Genomic DNA, 16,328 nt, shown 5'->3' on the forward strand with positions numbered 1-16,328 from the left:
AGTCATGAGTAAGCTCAAACTTTGCATTTGTTTCTCCCTCAAATGGAATGCAACCAAATCACATTGCTATGATGGATTTATTTGTGAAATGTGTAAATTGGTTTGTGCTTGTATAGAAGTATAGATTTACTGTCCTCTTAAAATAACTTAACATGCAGCCAGGGCCGGCCGTGGGGCCCCAGTGGTAGCACTGCAATTCTGTATTTATTGACCTAACTCTAATATTAAATCTTTGTGGGACAGGGCTCTATGCAAAGGGTTTTTCTGCTGGCCTGGTCAAGCAAGTGGTTCAGTAGCACTCTTTTTTTTTACATATTTTTGTGTAATGCTTTTAACACATTATTTGCATTTTGTGTTGATTTTGTTTAAAAATAAAACACAAGTTGTTGTAAAAGTAACTAATTAACACCAATGTGTTGTTTAAATAATAACACAGAGATGTGTGGATTCTGGGACAAATAACACATGTATTGAGTTGTCTCTAAACTAATTTAGATGTGTTGTTTTTAACACATCAATTCTAAGAGTGAATGAAATATATGTGGTCAGTAATAAAATAAGAACAAATAATCAGATTATTATGACTAGCACAAATTAATATGCACATAAAATAAATAGTCCTTTTTTCTATATGGTCTATCAGTTTTCATGTAAAAAAAAATGAATAGAAGTTATCACATGTAAAATAACACAGCATAGTCTAGGTTGTGTAAGTTAAATAGTGGTTTCTTATCAAAGTTCCAATAGTGAATCATTCATCAATCATCCAATTACATATACACTTTATTTCTCAACTGTTCACATTCACTTAAGACGTATTATACTCGTCACTACAGGCATTATTTTGACATAATTTCATTGCATTCGGTCTTATAGTAGGCCTAGCTGTTAAGTCAATAAAGTTTACTAAATAAGAAAAGAAGAAGAAGAGAAAACCACTTACTGCTATGACTGGCTTACTGTAACAAAGTAACAAAGATGAATCCATATTTATCTTAAATATGCTAAATTACTTTTTTGCCACAAGTGTTAAGTTTAAGGTGTGTGATGGAACCAGAAAACTTTTTTAAATTCAGCATTACATTATGTTTACATCTGTGCCAGTAATCCATGCAGTCAGTGTAGTATAGGAATTTATCTAACGTGGGGTAATATAAAGTAATCAGTAATCATAAGATTCACACTCCAAAAACTGAATGTCTTAATTAGTTTTCTTGTCTTGTTTTCTGATATAAATATCTGAAAACAAGTCAAAATATATGCCATTGCAGTAAGAAAAATAAATTTAATTCCGGTTTCAACTTAATTCAGTAAACTTAATTTAAAGGGATAGTTCACCAAAAAAATTAGAATTCTGTCATCATTTACTCACTCTAATGTTATCATAAACCCGCATAAATTTCTTTGTTCTGATTTACACGAAGGAAGATATTTTGAGAAATTTTCGTAACCAATCTACAGTTGACCCTCAGGTTGAACTGGTTACAGACATGCAATTCTTTGTTCTCCTAATCTCTTCAATACAAAGGCTTTTGCACTGTTAGTCTTCAGGCTCACATCATTGGATATCTGCTGTATATATATATGATAATATGTATATATGTTGTTCTGAGATTGCAATTTTATATTCATGTGTGGTTTCATTTTAAAGGTCATGGTGCGATCGGTAAAAAGGTCTAATTTCTTTTATTCTAAGATAAAGTGTATCAAAGTTAAAAACTTTGAACATCATCTACACTCCTGTGAGAGGTGAGTCTTCCTAAGGAAGATCTAGTGTACAGATGGCTAACAAATCCCATTTGGTGCCCCAGGTCACAAGAACCTGACCAACCAGATCCTGATATGGCAATTTATGACTCTTTGTCTCAAGCTGTGTATAAAAGGTGGCCTGGCAAAATATTCTGGGAGGCATTCTGTAACCAGAAGCTCCCACACTAAGTGTGTGTTAAAACATAATGGAAGAAATCTTTAACATGAATCTTCCTAGACCACTCTTGTGTGTCTTTAATTGCCAGGTATGATTTTACTTTTTGACTTTTCTATGCTGATCTTTTTGAATAACCAAATGATGGACAAACCTGTCAAATCTTTTATTATATTCTCAGTGTTTAAGATAAATATACTGAAGGGGGCATAGATTAGGAGAATTGCCTCTATTGAAAATATTACTGGAGTATTTGCCTCCCCGTTTTAGGTTGAATGGATAATTGCCTCAACATGGATTGATCCTCTTATTTTCAATGTGTTTTGGAGAAACCTCTAACTTTAAGTTAGAAGGAGAATGCCTCTATGCCCCGCTGTAGTGACCTGCCTAAGCACCTTCAGAATTACATCTTATTCTAAATAAATATAATAATGATAAACATAAATTGGGATCAGCATTAGATTATTTTTGGTATTTTATAAATTGGAGTCAGATTATAATTTAAACACAGAGGTCAAAGAAATTAAGTTAATCCTGATATGGAATTATTTTTTTAGTAGCGCCAAGACACGAAAGAACACGAGATCCTTTCACCCACGCTATTGGATTCCGTCGTTGGGCCAATGGGTGGCTCCTTACAGCTTGGTGATCCCGACGTGATTATTTAATATATAATATTAATTAAGAGAGATCTTATCATCACTGTATCGATGTGATCGAATTGTGTCCTTTTGGCGCAATATTCAGATGTGCCTGGAACAAAAGGATTTGGATCTTCCCTTCTCTTTCTCCATCTGCTGGTAAGTCAATTTTATTGCCTCTTAGAAGTGTTAAGGGAGAGCATAGACTCACCCGATTTAAACACATTTGGTAGAATATGTCGGATAAACGCAGAACTCTGTTGGGCTAAAGAATTAGATTAACCACATTATCAGGCACTTGGGGAGGCATTCTGTAACCAGAAGCTCCCACATTATGTGTGTATTAAAACATCATGGAAGAAATCTTTAACAAGAATCTTCCTGAACCATTTTGGGTGTATCATATCCACGGTGGAAGTAATCTGTAGCCAGAGTGTCTATTGCCAGGTATGACTTTGTAACTTTTGCAACTGTTTATCATTTTAATTAATTGGAATTGAATCATATTCTGGATTATATTCTTTAATTGATGTTAGAAGCTGGAACCTACCTGGTATAATACATTGTTACATTTGATTCATCTAAATTCTTTAGAAATTGTATTGATTTATTTTAATTCTTCAGAAATTATTATTTCCAGTAGATTAGAAGGAGCAACCCAGTCTCACCCCATGTCGTCAATATTTGACGACACTTGACCATTTGTCATATGTTGACGCGAAGGGGGACTTCAATACTATTACATCCATTGCATTCTCTTTCCTATTTTCTTACCATTTTCGTGTCGGTTTAGGGTTAGATTTACATAATGACATCCCTTCCCAAACCTAACTCTAACCCCAACGCCAGGTGACAACTGTTTCATTTCGCGTACCTAACTCTAACCCCAACGCCAGGTGACAACTGTGTAATTTCGCGTACACTGTTTAATTTTGCGTAATCTAACCCTAAACCGACGCGAAAATGGTAAGAAAATAGGAAAGAGAATGCAACGGACGTAATAGTATTGAAGTCCCCAGTTCGTCAAAAAATGACGCGAAAGGTATACCCTTCGCGTCAACATATGACGAATGGTCAAGTGTCGTCAAATATTGATTGGTCACTAGGGCGCCGCCCCCTTAAAGCTGCCCAGAGAGGAAAGCTACTTTAACATGTTACCAAAAGGTTAAATATATAGTGCAAATTAATACAAAATAACATCATTAAGTTGTACTATTTCACTGTTAGTCATGTTATAATTTATTTAAAACAATTAAAAATCAAAACTGAGTTTGTTGTGTGTGTGTCATGTTTGTGTGTCTGGGGCGCACCCCTAATGAGTGTCTATGTAGGTCAGGAAAAAGGGTAAAAACATGTGACCTGAGACTGAGCTCTAAGTGGCTGGTTTCGGATCCGCCCTGGGGCGCATGACTGTGCGCCCCAAACACTCCCACTAATGTTGTAAGCGAATCAATATTGCTTTGAATGTTTTTTACCTCATGTGATTGGATTGTTCTCAGAGTCTCATAACCGCGTTGGAGATTGCTGTGTTAACTGATAGCTACAGTACAGATTAGTGAAAGCAAGTGAAATATCTTGAGATGAAGGAAAATATGCTTTTATCCTTACAAAATCACCCTATACAAGGTATTTAATTGATGAATAAATAAAGGATTAAAAAGCTTGGACCAGATCGACCAACGGAGTCAAATGATGGCAGTCTGTGTGCTCCACCACTTCTCATGGCAAACGGAGTTGGCTAGCTGAATATCATGTAAGTCTTGAGTTTTATTTTTTTCCCTTTTGCTGTTTTAAAGTCTGAATGCGTGATAGACGTGCAGGACATTAACTTTTGTGGCGCGTTTGAGCTTGTGTTGCGTGGACATAATGAGAGCGAGAGCTCATATAATCCGGTATATTCCGTGGCTTGGTCAACTTTGTTGTTAGTTTTGTTGTTGTACAGTGTTGTAGAGTTTAAAAAGCACCCACGAGAAAACCACTGTTTTTAAGGAAACTTCACGAACCATGCATATTGAGCTGATGGACTGTATGTACTCCCTGTTGTGAGGGAAAAATGTGCTTGTGCTATGGCTATAAAAGCAAGAAGAAACGTACGAGTCTGTGATTAGGCAACTTTAATGTCTCTTTTTGTGTGTGTTCGGTCGCGTTAAACGAAAAGTCTTTGACGGAGAAAATTGAAGCAGAATAAAGAGAAATCTGAACGCCATTTTGGCAGATTGCCCATACAACTCAACTTGAGAATGTAATTCCTAGGTATGTCCAGTTGGTGGCAGTGTGTTGCTCAAATGACGCCCTGGTTTCTAAACATTCTCGCAATATTTTGGTGTCATACACTGATTGGTCTGCGCATGGCTGCTGAAGTTAAACACTACAGGAGTGCTGCAACAAGACGCCTGTCTAAGGTAAAGATACAAAATCTAATGACAAGAGTCTGCATTAATCTGCCTTCATGCGTTTATTACATAAGATGGTTTCAGATGAGTTTAGTTCCATTCAGATTTTTACATGTTATTGATATTTTAATCGCAGTAGTATTTTGTTATTTGATTTGTTCATATTTGCATGTTCATCATAAAGCTCTGTGTTTTATTGTCTCCGCTGTCACTGTGAGAAAAAAACAGTAATTCATCTGCTTCATGTGATGGTAAAGTGATGCACGGTCTCCGTTTATCTGTTCTCTAAACAAATGAATAAACACATTTGACTTGTGCTCGTCTTGTAAGTTTATGATTAGAAATGGACATGTGAATGAAAATGAAAATAATTAAAACATGTAATTACGGATAATAACTGACTGTGAAGGACTCTTTACAACGCTGTTTATAAAAAAATGACGGATATTGAAAAAGTCTATCGCAACCTCTGTGTGTGTGGGGGGGGGGGGGTGCGTGCGTGCGTGTATGATTACCTTGATATTAGTTCATTACAGATTCATAGTATATTTATTTCGTGCGTTTGATTTCAACTGTAACATTTTCAGCATTTTAGCTAAGTAGTAGTCTAATGATACTCATCACCTGATAAATGGTTTTTAAGAGTACTGCATTACTACAGTAAAAGTTTGATTTTGAGTGTGTTTGCGCCCCCCCCCCCCAAATTTTTTTAGCACCAGCCGCCACTGAGTCAGATTATAATTTAAACAGAGAGGTCAAAGAAATTAAATTAATCCTGATATGGAATTATTCTTTTAGAAGCACCAAGACACGAAAGAACACGAGATCCCTTCACCCACACCATTGGATTCCATCGTTGGGCCAATGGGTGGTTCCTTACAATGACAGAATTTTCATTTTTGGGTAAACTATCCCTTTACGTTTATTTTTCTTACTGTACTGGCAGATATTTTGACCTGTTTTAAGTAAAAAAAAAACCTCTTGATTTTCATTATTTATTTCAATAAAGAAGACTTCATATCTTAAGCCACTTGCTTACCAAGTAAATGTATCTCAATTTAAGAATTTTTTGATATTTATATAAGAAAACAAGACAAAAATACTAAGACATTCATTTTTTGCAGTGCATTCATGCTTTTGATACAGGTTGCACATCATTTTCTTTGATGGCATTGGCCACCCCATTTATTTCTAGCTCTGCCACTGTTCGCATATGGGCTAACCTTACACTGTATTCAAACATTTTTTATTTTATTTATTTTTTATTATTGGGGTGATAAGCCGCTCTAAAATGAAAATCCTAGAATTGCCCCTGATGTACACATTTGTTTAGTTTTATACCAAACATACAGTTTGAAGTCTTGAAGTAAACACAAAGCAGCTTAAAGCAACACTAAAGAGTTTTTTCTCTTTGCTCCCCCTACAGGTTGGAAGCGGAATTGTCCATTACCACTGTTGTAAATAATTATTTGCTGCCTCCGAAATGAAACCCTTCCTTTTCTTTGCAGGCTCCGGCATGATGACAATTGAAAAGCTGCATGAATGCTAGGTAATGGTATCTTTCTTTTATATGTACCTGCCGAGTATGCTCCACCCACAGCCAGCAGGATGCTACACTGCCTTAAAACAAGTTTTGTAGTTTTCACAGGACCGCGACCCGACGGTTGGAAACTTCTTTTGTGCAGTTTTGGCGGATAGAGGGCTGCAAAGCAAATGTCAAAGTGCCGTTCACCCTGTTTCGAGTGGATGAAAAACTAAAACTTTTTTGGAAACGTTATTTCAGGTAAAAAACTCTTTGGTGTTGCTTTAAAGTAAATAAAGTGATGGTTTACAGATAAACAACACAGAGGCCGTTTTTATTGTTTTATTGTCCAGAAAACACACGTTAGTGTGAAAGTATACACTTACATTCATGGAACTCTATACACAATATTGAATTATAGCATTTAAAGTCTTGTTTTCTTCTGTTGTTTTATTGATATATTATAGACGAGACAACAAAATGTGAAAGCAGGATTGTTTCATTTTTGTATTTTTAAAATCTAATGGGATAAAGTTTGATGAACATGCATCTGCATTACATATACTATAAATAATCTGAGCAAACTAAATATAACCTCACCCCACCACCAAATATATAGTTCACATCTGATTAGATACTGATTGTATCTATTATATAAAATAATTGTATGGTATATTATTGTGTAATTTAATTCATCCTAGTAAATGGTTCTATGTTCAAAAATGACTTCATCTGTATGTAATTGTATGTGACTAAAACCTATTCACCTAGCCACTGTCATATTTTTCATCCAACTGGATTGTGTAAAATCCAGGACACGTTAAAGTGAAAGTTTAAAAATGTTCACCAATAAATTTTACCTAGAGACTTTAAATGAAACACACAGCAGGAACAATAATGCAAATAAGTAAATGAAAAGACATCTTCTGTATCTCTCAGGAATGTATTTTATCACAAGAACCTGGGGATAAAGATTAAAGATTTAGTAAATTATAGTAATACAGGTGAAACATTAGTTTTTAGTTGAGAAATGAATATGAACTTGTTATCTCTGCAGTATTGAAATCGGAAAACACTGTTATTTTGACCATGTTTTCCACATTTCAATTTTCAGTAAATACACTGCAAAAAATAACTTTCTTACTTATTATTTTTGTCTTGTTTTCCGGACAAATATCAAAAATTTCTTAATTCAAGATTTTTTTTCTAGATAAGCAAAATGACCTATCAAAAAAACTCCTAAAAGTTCTATAAAATATGTCTATGTATTGTTTTATTATCTTATCCTATATAACCTCAATAAACAAGGTAATGACACCAAAATCTAGCCTATATTGCATCAACTTTAAGTAATGTTAAAATAAACATTTAGTATTATAATACCAAACAAATAATCAAATTATAAGCAAAATCACATGCAAATACAATAGAAGACTTTTGGTTGGTCTACATGTAATTTTCAGGTGTAAAAACTAAATAATAAAATGTAAAATAACATTGTGTAAATTAAATAAAGATTGGATTGTTGGATTAAGATTAATTAACAGAGAGCAGAAAGTTTATTAGGCTGCTATCACTTTATCACATCTTACACATACGCATGCGTCAAGGCTGAGCATATCGGGAGAACGCCAACCTCAGACAAAAGCATGAAAATACTGGAAATACTGGAAATTAAAGCTCTATAAGATATATAACTACTGTCAGTCAAGTATAAAGCTTAATATGACTGAATGATTTGTTTGTGATATGTCTAAGAAGAAAACACGGTCGCAAACGAAGCTACGTGAACTTGGCCTTGCTGAACAGGTGTCTCAGATTGATATGGCGGCAGGAAAAGATATCAACATGCAGGAGTTATCTGAACTGATTCGAATCATAATAAGAGAAGAAATTAACGCGGCGGTTGATAAACTTCAACCTCAACTGGATGTCGTTAAAAAAGATATTTCCGAGTGTTCCAATAAAGTTTCTGTTATAGAGGAAGCGCTTGACCACATGGAAACCAGGGTTGCGGCGCTGGAGTCTGCAAACGAAAGTTTGCGCAAAGAGAACACGGATCTAAAAGAGAAAGCAGATCGTTTGGAGAATCATAGTCGGAAATATAATATCCGTATTCTCGGCTTGGTTCGAGATATTGAGAAGGGGAATCCGACAAGTTTTGTGTCCGCTTTGCTTAATGATCTGTTTAAGGATAAACTCCATCGCGCACCTGGTGTGGAAAATGCTCACCGCATTGGACCTGCGGCTAAATCTGGTCAGCGCGTAATGATTGTGAGGATGCATAGGTTGGATACAAGAGATGAGATTCTACGTCTTGCCAAGAAAGAAAAGCTGTTTGAGATTCGTGGAATGAAACTGCGTATTTTTCCTGATTTTACTGATGAAACAGCTAAAGCCAGGGCGCTTTTTCGTGAGGTGAGGAACAAGTTGTGGAGCGCGGGAGTGAAACATGGGATCATGCATCCAGCTATTTTGATTTTGACTTATAATGAAAAGACCATCAAGTTTACTGATCACTTAGCTGCAGAGAAATTCTATAAGACTGTGGTTGAACCGGTGATGCAAAGTATGAAGGAACATTGATGGCCAAGTAGGTACAGACTTTGTGTATATAATTTAGTTTACAGACATATTTAAGTCTGTTTCTGAAGGTCTAATTTTAATATGATTTCAGTATCTCGGTTTAATTATATTAGTTTAAATGGTAATAATGAGTTTAAGTGGTTGGTTTGACTGATGATTTATGTTGTATGATTCAATTACCACAGAAGCTATGTGTAAAATAAGAAGCTTGTCTGAGTTGGGTAATATCCCATTAGTTGTTGTTTACAAATGTTGTCAAATGGGGAGTGTATCACTGGGAATGTGTATGTATGTGTTTTTTTAAATGTTGCGTGTTTTTGTTGTTTTATTTGTTTATTTGATAGCTCTTTACTATGTTTAGTCAGAAATTATTTTGAGTGTAAAATAAAAAATGGTGTTGGATAAAATATTCTTAAAGAAAGGGTTAAAAATAGCTCATTTGAATATTTGTAGTTTGCGAAATAAGATGCATGATATAACTGGGATTTTGAAAAATAATAATATAGATATTTTGGCAATATCTGAAACGCATTTGGATGCATCTATAGATAGTTCTTTGTTGCATGTAAATGGATACTTATTATATAGACAAGATAGAAATATTAATGGAGGAGGAGTGGCATTTTATGTTCAGGATCAAATTCCAGTAAAAATAAGACGGGAACTTGGTTGTGTTGGGGTTGAAGTGCTGTGGTTGGAGGTACAGTTGCCACATTTAAAGTCTATCTTAGTTGGTTGCTGCTATAGGCCACCCAATGCGCCTATAGTTTGTTTAGATCGAATCTGTTATATGTTGGATATAGTTGGTGATTTAGATATGGAGATTTATTTTCTGGGTGACCTAAATATTAATTGGAGGTTGAATAGTTGTTCGTTAAAAAATAAATTGCAGGCTATAGCTGATACTTGTAATCTGTCACAAAGGGTTACAAAGCCAACAAGAATTTTTTATAATGCTGATGGGACAAAAACGGAAACATGCATAGATTTACTTTTTACTAATGTAACGGATTTGTGTTCAAAAGCAATTTCAATTTGTGTAGGCTTTAGTGATCATAATTTAATTGTAATTAACAGAAAAACTAAAATTCCAAAGCCAGGTCAGAAGATAATAATTAAACGGATTTTTAAATATTTCAATGAGGCTAGTTATTGTGCTGATATTAGAAATATTGACTGGTCAATATTATTTAGGGAAGTAGATACTGATCTGGCTTTGGAGGTTTTTATGAATTTATTGATGCCAATTGTTGACAAACATGCTCCATTAAGACGGATGACTGTAAGAAATATTTCTTCTCCGTGGTTAGATGCTGAACTTAAAGAATATATGATGAAAAGAGATAAATTAAAGTCAGAGGCAAGCTTATCAGGGGATAATAAATTATGGGAAAAGTATAAGCAATTAAGAAATTTTGTTACAAAATTAAATAGAACTAAAAAGAAGATTTATTATGAATATAAATTTGAGGAAATAAAATCAGATAGTAATAAATTATGGAATACATTAAACCAATTAACAGGGCGTAGGGACAGATCTGTACCGACATTTTTAGATGTAGGCGATATGTTTTTGACTAAACCTGTTGACATAGCTAATTATTTAGGTGATTATTTTACAAATAAAGTTCAGAACTTACAAAAAGATATGATTTCACAGGTATACTCAGATCTTTCTTTTAAGACTATTAAGGAAACAATTATGTTTACTAAATCATGTACATTTAAATTTGATAGCGTTAGTATTACTAGAGTAGAAAATATATTGAAGTCAATGAAAAATAAACCTCCTGGTTTTGATGAATTGGATGTCAAGTTATTAAAGATGGTTGCTGATTTGATTTCTAGGCCTATATGTTATATTATTAATTTAAGTTTAGAAAAATGTGTTTTTCCTGTTAATTGGAAAAAAGCTAAAATTGTGCCTCTGTCAAAAAATAACAAGGAACATTTTTCTGGGAAAAATAGTAGACCTATAAGTATTCTGCCAATTTTGAGTAAAATTACGGAGAAAATAGTATATGATCAAATTAATTTGTATTTTTCTAAAAATGGGTTGAATTCACTTTATCAACATGCCTATAAGAAAGGGCACTCTACAACAACGGCCTTAGTTCAGATGACGGATGATTGGTTGCATGAGATTGACGATGGAAAATTAGTTGGAACGGTAATGTTAGATCTAAGCGCAGCATTTGATTTAATTGATTATGATTTATTATTAGAAAAATTAAGTTGTTATGGATTTGAAAAGGGTGCAATCGAATGGATCTATAGTTATCTTATTAATAGGGAGTTTAATGTATTGTTTAATGGTAGTTATTCTGAGACAAAGGTTCTGCGTTGTGGGGTGCCTCAAGGGAGTTGTCTTGGACCATTGTTATTTTCTATTTTTATAAATGATCTGTCTTTTATGTTGGGGTGTGCCACTATTGCTCTATATGCAGATGACTTGACAATTTCCATATCGGATTATAACTCTACCAGACTTAATACTCTATTAACTAATGAACTAAAATTAATTGAAAATTGGATTAGGGATAATAAGTTAATTATTAATGTTGAGAAGAGTAAATGTATGATGCTGGGATCAAGTCATCTTTTAAAAAATTCTCCTGCTCTGTACTTGTCAGTAGGTGGTTTGATTATAGAACAAGTGGTTGAGGCCAAATTGCTAGGTGTGATTGTGGATAGCAGGTTGACCTGGAACGTTCAGATTAAATCGATATTGAATAAAATGGGAAGGAGCATGGCTGTAGTTCGACATTGCAGAAAATCTATACCAATGCGTATACGGAAAACTTTGGTTGAATCAATTGTTTTGTGTCATCTGGATTATTGTTCCATCATTTGGGCTACAACTACAGAAAATAATTTAAACAGATTACAGATTGCACAAAATAAAGCATCTCGGCTTGTTCTAAATTGTTCTTTTAGAACAAGTATCAGGGATATGCATAATAAGTTAGCATGGCTTCATGTAAGAAGCAGAATTAAGTATTCTCTTATTAAATTCTTAAAAAATATAATTATTACAAAAGCACCAGAAATTATTTATAACAGGTTGATTCTTTTCAGTGATGTTCATACTTATTCTACTCGTCAATCAAGTGAAGGGCGTTTTTTGTTACCTGTATGTCGAACAAAGCAACTTCAAAGAACTTTGTATTATAGAGCAATGGTGGCATGGAACTCACTCCCGTTATTTTTGGTTTCTGAGAGTCGCAATGCTAGTTTTTCTAAAAGATTGAGATTGTATTTATTTACCTTGGAGTAACTGTAATTATGTAATTAATAGTTATTGTTTAATGAGCTAAGCAATTGTGACGTTATTATTATATTTTACACAATAAGTTATGATATTTTGAACATAGTAGAGCTTATATTGTAATATTGTTATATGGTTATGTTGTGTGTGTGTGTGTGTGTGTGTGTGTGTGTGTGTGTGTGTGTGTGTGTGTGTGTGTGTGTGTATGCGTGTTTATGGAGTGTAGATGATTTAGATAATGTTGTGATCACTTCTGTATTTGTCTTCATTGTTGTAAAGCGTTGATGTTAATATGTTGGTAATATTCTAAGACCCCAGGAAGAATAGCTGCTTCTTTAAGGAGTAGCTAATGGGGATCTTAATTTAAATAAAATAAATAAATAAATGCCACGATTATATATACATGTACATGTGTAACAGATGGCTCAGAGTCAAATCGAGGCCATTTGGCGTATGGATCGTAACAGCCCTAAAATTGTGATAATTAGATAACCCTGTCTCCTTTGTGACAATTGTCGAGATCTCTATCACCTATCAAGGTTGTAAAATGGGCGACAATTAAAACAAATGCAGTCGTCAAATGAGGTTCAAAGGAATTCCACCAGAGAAACCTGAGAGCCGATCGAACGACAATCGCCAGAGACACAGCAGGGGGCACATACTATATGTCTCTGATGAAACCACGTTTAAAGATCACAATGAGCTGTTTAAATGTATATATATATTTTATATCCCTTTACTGCATGATGGTGTATATATGATGTAACTGTGTGTTAACACTTTAGTTAGATTGTGTTCCCTGTAGCATGGTTCATATCTAAGGTATGAAATTATTATTCAACGTGATCTTAAACCCATGTCTTGTCTAGTATCAAATTAATCTACGTCTTATTTCCTAATCATTGCTATGTATCATATTACCATAAGCCGCATCAATGTCATTTAATATCGATTTGAAGAGTTATGGAAACAAACTTTTATCATTATGCAATTACGCAAATGTGATGTCTGAAAGAGCAAAGGCTTGTTTCCCGCGCGATCGAACACTTTGCACATTGGTCATTCACCTAAATGGGCTGGGCGCGTGAAAGGTCAAACAGCCTATCGTCCAAGCCATCATTGCTCAGCGCTCAGTAGCTCAATTGCTCAATCACTCAGGAGCGCTCAGTCGCTCGGTTACTCAGGTAACCCGTCAGCGCAGTTTGGAAACTCGCTGAGACTCACCCAGAGTCCCTCGGATTCATCATCTTTCCTCTGAGCCCTGTCTCTTCGGGACAGTAATTTCCTGGCTTTGCGCTAGTTCGGAAAACCAAGCGGACCAATCCGCCCTACGAAACAACTTAACGGACTCTTTCATCTTACGAACACACATGGATTCTCTCTCTCTCTCCCTGCTCGCACCGCGCGCATGTACTACATCACAAAGAGCCAAATGCAAGTATTAACCTTGTTTTACTCGCTGATGTTTAAGCTTTACCTCTTATGAAAATTAAGGCGATCCTTAGAGATTTTCCGATGGTTTGTGCAGATGTTAAGCAATAGTGCTATTGCCAATCTTTAACTCTCTCTCTAGCTTTTCAGTCTTTTCTTTCTCATCTATGTTTTATGTTATTGTATATGTGTATGTTTAGTTAGTCGTTGTGTGTAGTTCGTTTTGTAGTTAATAAACCGGTTTTGCATTTTCACAATTGAATTGTTTCTGTGTTCAATGCTCATGAAATTAAAGTCACTATTTCTGCCTTTTGATCCAGCTACAAGCTGCGAGTAGCACTGTATATCAGTGAGAAAGTTAATTTTAAAGGCCATGAAATTAACATTTCTTAGACGTTAATATACGATTAATGGATATATGTCTTCGGTGGACGAACATATTAATTAATTGTTATTATTAATTCTGCTACACCAGGTAAAACCTGATAAACTTGTATAGTTAACTAGATAGTAAAGTTTGAAGACAAACTTTATGTTGGCTTGAGAAAGCGTAGCCTGAACGTTTAAAACGGTTTGACATAAGTTTAGTTTAGTAGGCTATCTGGCTGTTAGTATGTTTAAGTATGAAGGTAGCATGATTTACCATGAAGCTAGCATGATGTTAGCATGATTAGCATGAAGCTAGCATGATGCTAGCATTATTAGCATGAAGCTAGCATGATGATAGCATGATTAGCATGAAGCTAGCATGATGCTAGCATGATTAACATGAAGCTAGCATGATTAGCATGAAGCTAGTATGATGCTAGCATGATTAGCATGAAGCTAGCATGATGCTAGCATGATTAGCATGATGCTGGCATGATTAGCATGAAGCTAGCATGATGTTAGCATGATTAGCATGAAGCTAGCATGATGCTAGCATGATTAGCATGAAGTTAGCATGAAGCTAGCATGATGCTAGCATGATTAGCATGAAGCTAGCATGATGCTAGCATGATTAGCATGAAGCTAGCATGATTAGCATGAAGCTAGTATGATGCTAGCATGATTAGCATGAAGCTAACATGATGCTAGCATGATTAGCATGAAGCTAGCATGATGCTAGCATGATTAACATGAAGCTAGCATGATGTTAGCATGATTACCATGAAGCTAGCATGATGCTAGCATGATAAGCATGAAGCTAGCATGATGCTAGCATGATTAGCATGAAGCTAGCATGATGCTAGCATGATTAGCATGAAGCTAGCATGATGCTAACATGATTAGCATGAAGCTAGCATGATGCTAACATGATTAGCATAAAGCTAGCATGATGCTAGCATGATTAGCATGAAGCTAGCATGATGCTAGCATGATTAGCATGAAGCTAGCATGAAGCTAGCATGATTAGCATGAAGCTAGCATGAAGCTAGCATGATTAGCATGAAGCTAGCATGAAGCTAGCATGATTAGCATGAAGCTAGCATGATGCTAGCATGATTAGCATGAAGCTAGCATGATGCTAGCATGATTAGCATGAAGCTAGCATGATGCTAGCATGATTAGCATGAAGCTAGCATGATGTTAGCATGATTAGCATGAAGCTAGCATGATGTTAGCATGATTAGCATGAAGCTAGCATGAAGTTAGCATGATTAGCATGAAGCTAGCATGAAGTTAGCATGATTAGCATGAAGCTAGCATGAAGTTAGCATGATTAGCATGAAGCTAGCATGATGTTAGCATGATTAGCATGAAGCTAGCATGATTAGCAGGAAGCTAGCATGAAGCTAACATTTATTGCGTTGCTAGGGTACTAAGTTTGGTTGCTAGGGAGAAAATTGGCATCCCATAATGATCACCCTTCAAGCCACAAGTAAAATGGTCCAACCCCCGTGTCTCTACAATGTTCTGATGCGGAGATATAAGGCTTTGTTTATTCCGTTGCTAGGGTACTAAGTTTGGTTGCTAGGGAGAAAATTGGCATCCCATAATGATCACACTTCAAGCCACAAGTAAAACGGTCCAACCCCCGTGTCTCTATGATGTTCTGAAGCGGAGATATAAGGCTTTGTTTATTCCGTTGCTAGGGTACTAAGTTTGGTTGCTAGGGAGAAAATTGGCATCCCATAATGATTACACTTCAAGCCACAAGTAAAACGGTCCAACCCCTGTGTCTCTACGATGTTCAGATCCAGAGATATAAGGCTTTGTTTATTATGTTGCTAGGGTCTTCATATTTTGTTGCTAGGGGCGTGGCTTAATACCTCAATAAGAATCCTAAGAGACTGATTGGATGCCTGAGTAAAATGAGCCCACCCCTATGTCTCTATGACACTCTGGTGCAAAGATATCCATCTGGGCTTTTTATAATGGTAGTCTATGGGAGATGTTGCTAGGGTACCCAAAATTGTTGCTAGGGGCGTGGCTTAATAGCTCTGGGGTGATCCTAAGAGACTGATTGGATGCTTGAGTAAAATGAGCCCACCCCCATGTCTCTAAGACACTCTAAAGTGAAGATATTCCATCTGGGATGCCTTTATTCCCTTTTATGGGCATGTTTCCTGCCCCATTATAA

Source organism: Paramisgurnus dabryanus, chromosome 2, assembly GCF_030506205.2.
Source record: "Paramisgurnus dabryanus chromosome 2, PD_genome_1.1, whole genome shotgun sequence".
Taxonomy (NCBI): Eukaryota; Metazoa; Chordata; class Actinopteri; order Cypriniformes; family Cobitidae; genus Paramisgurnus; species Paramisgurnus dabryanus.